A 3419-nucleotide genomic window follows, 5' to 3' on the forward strand; every position below is an offset into this window, starting at 1 on the left:
TAGTCATCAGCTTTGCTCTGCCAGACGTTCATAACATCTGGTGTTGCTCCAGCAGCAGGCCTGACACCCAGCGGTGCTTCCAGGACGTAATTCTTCTGTGCAGCAATGAGGATAATCCTCAAGTTACGGACCCAGTCCTGTAATTGCTACCATCATCTTTCAACTTTGCTTTCTCAAGGAACGCATTAAAATTCAATGGAACAACAGCACGGGCCATCTATCTACAATCAAACATAAACAAGCAAGATACTATCAGGTACAAAGTTCATGATAAATTTAAGTTCAATTAATCATATTACTAAAGAAATCCCACTTAGATAGACATCCCTCTAATCCTCTAAGTGATCACGTGATCCAAATCAACTAAACCATGAACGATCATCACGTGAGATGGAGTAGTTTCATTGCTGAACATTACTATGTTCCGAGGCCATATTTGTATATGCTTGGCTCGTCAAGTATAACCTGAGTATTCCGCGTGTGCAAATGTTTTGCACCCGTTGTATTTGAACGTAGAGCCTATCACACACGATCATCACGTGGTGTCTCAGTACGAAGAACTTCCGCAACGGTGCATACTCAGGGAGAACACTTCTTGATAATTAGTGAGAGATCATCTTAAAATGCTACCGTCAATCAAAGCAAGATAAGATGCATAAAAGATAAACATCACATGCGATCAATATAAGTGATATGATATGGCCATCATCATCTTGTGCTTGTGATCACCATCTTCGAAGCACCGTCATGATCACCATCGTCACCGGCGCGACACCTTGATCACCATCGTAGCATCGTTGTCGTCTTGCCAATCTTATGCTTCTACGACTATCGCTACCGCTTAGTGATAAAGTAAAGCATTACAGCGCAATTGCATTGCATACAATAAAGCGACAACCATATGGCTCCTGCCAGTTGCCGATAACTCGGTTACAAAACATGATCATCTCATACAATAAAATTTAGCATCATGTCTTGACCATATCACATCACAACATGCCATGCAAAAACAAGTTAGACGTCCTCTACTTTGTTGTTGCAAGTTTTACGTGGCTGCTACGGGCTTAAGCAAGAACCAATCTTACCTACGCATCAAAACCACAACGATAGTTTGTCAAGTTGGTGCTGTTTTATCCTTCACAAGGACCGGGCGTAGCCACACTCGGTTCAACTAAAGTTGGAGAAACTGACACCCGACAGCCACCTGTGTGCAAAGCACGTCGGTAGAATCAGTCTCGCGTAAGCGTACGCGTAATGTCGGTCCGGGCTGCTTCATCCAACAATACCGCCGAACCAAAGTATGACATGCTAGTAAGCAGTATGACTTATATCGCCCACAACTCACTTGTGTTCTACTCGTGCAAATAACATCAACGCATAAAAGTAGGCTCTGATACCACTGTTGGGGAACGTAGTAATTTCAAAAAAATTCCTATGCACATGCAAGATCATGGTGATGCATAGCAACGAGAGGGTAGAGTGTTGTCTACGTACCATCGTAGACCAACAGCGGAAGCGTTATGACAACGCGGTTGATGTAGTCATACGTCTTCACGGCCCGACCAATCAAGCACCGAAACTACGGCACCTCCGAGTTTTAGCACACGTTCAGCTCGATGACGATCCCCGAATCCGATCCAGCAAAGTGTCGGGGAATAGTTCCGTCAGCACGACGGCGTGGTGACGATCTTGATGTTCTACTATCACAGGGCTTCGCCTAAGCACCACTACAATATTATCGAGGACTATTGTGGAGGGGGGCACCGCACACGGCTAAGAAAACGATCTTGAAGATCAACTTGTGTGTCTAGAGGTGCCCCCTGCCCCCGTATATAAAGGAGAAAAGGGGGGGGGTGCGGCCGACCCTAGGAGGAGGCGCGCCGGAGGAGTCCTACTCCTACCGGGAGTAGGACTCCCCCCTTTCCCTAGTTGGATTAGGACTTGGGGGGAAGGAGGAGAGGAAAGAAAGGAAAGGGGGGGCGCCGGCCCCCTCCTTGTCCAATTCGGACTTGGGGGGGAGGGGCGCGCCGCAGCCCCTAGGCCTCCTCTCCTCTTCCTCCACTAGGCCCATTAAGGCACATTAGGTTACCGTGCGGTTCCGGTAACCTCCCGGTACTCCGGTAAAATGCTGATTTCACCCGGAACACTTCCAGTGTCCAAACATAGGCTTCCAATATATCAATCTTTATGTCTCGACCATTTCGAGACTCCTCGTCATGTCCATGATCACATCCAGGACTCTGAATAAACTTTGGTACATCAAAATATATAAACTCATAATGAAAAAGTCATCGTAACGTTAAGCGTGCGGACCCTACGGGTTCGAGAACAATGTATACATGACCGAGACACGTCTCTGGTCAATAACCAATAGAGGAACCTGGATGCTCATATTGGCTCCTACATATTCTACGAAGATCTTTATCGGTCAGACCGCATAACAACATACGTTGTTCCCTTTGTCATCGGTATGTTATTTACCCGAGACTCGATCGTCGGTATCTCAATACCTAGTTCAATATCGTTACCGGCAAGTCTCTTTACTTGTTTCGTAATACATCATCTCGCAACTAACTCATTAGTTGCAATGCTTGCAAGGCTTATGTGATGTGCATTACCGAGAGGGCCCAGAGATACCTCTCCGACAATCGGAGTGACAAATCCTAATCTCGAAATACGCCAACCCAACATGTACCTTTGGAGACACCTGTAGAGCTCCTTTATAATCACCCAGTTACATTGTGACGTTTGGTAGCACACAAAGTGTTCCTCCAGCAAACGGGAGTTGCATAATCTCATAGTCGTAGGAACATGTATAAGTCATGAAGAAAGCAATAACAACATACTAAACGATCGGGTGCTAAGCTAATGGAATGGGTCATCTCGATCACATCATTCTCCTAATGATGTGATCCCGTTAATCAAATGACAACACATGTCTATGGTTAGGAAACATAACCATCTTTGATTAACGAGCTAGTCAAGTAGAGGCACACTAGTGACGTTTAGTTTGTCTATGTATTCACACAAGTATTATGTTTCCGGATAATACAATTCTAGCATGAATAATAAACATTTATCATGATATAAGAAAATAAAATAATAACTTTATTATTGCCTCTAGGGCATATTTCCTTCAGAAGGACACCGTGATGACGGCTCCGATGACCGAATGGAGGGGGAAGGACACCATGATGACGGCTCCGGTGACCGAACGGAGTCCGGCCAGGTATATATATTAATTAATTAAGCATGTGCTGACTATAGCTACTTGATGCATTAATTGTTTTCGGTATGTACACATATTAACTCTCTTCTTTTTCTTCTTTTCTAGCGCTCCGGATCGAGCAACACTTCGGTAACGAGATGAGACCCGAAGAGAAAGTTGCGCTCGGATGAAAGGTACACGATCATCAAAA

Source organism: Triticum aestivum, chromosome 3A (assembly GCF_018294505.1).
Source record: "Triticum aestivum cultivar Chinese Spring chromosome 3A, IWGSC CS RefSeq v2.1, whole genome shotgun sequence".
Taxonomy (NCBI): Eukaryota; Viridiplantae; Streptophyta; class Magnoliopsida; order Poales; family Poaceae; genus Triticum; species Triticum aestivum.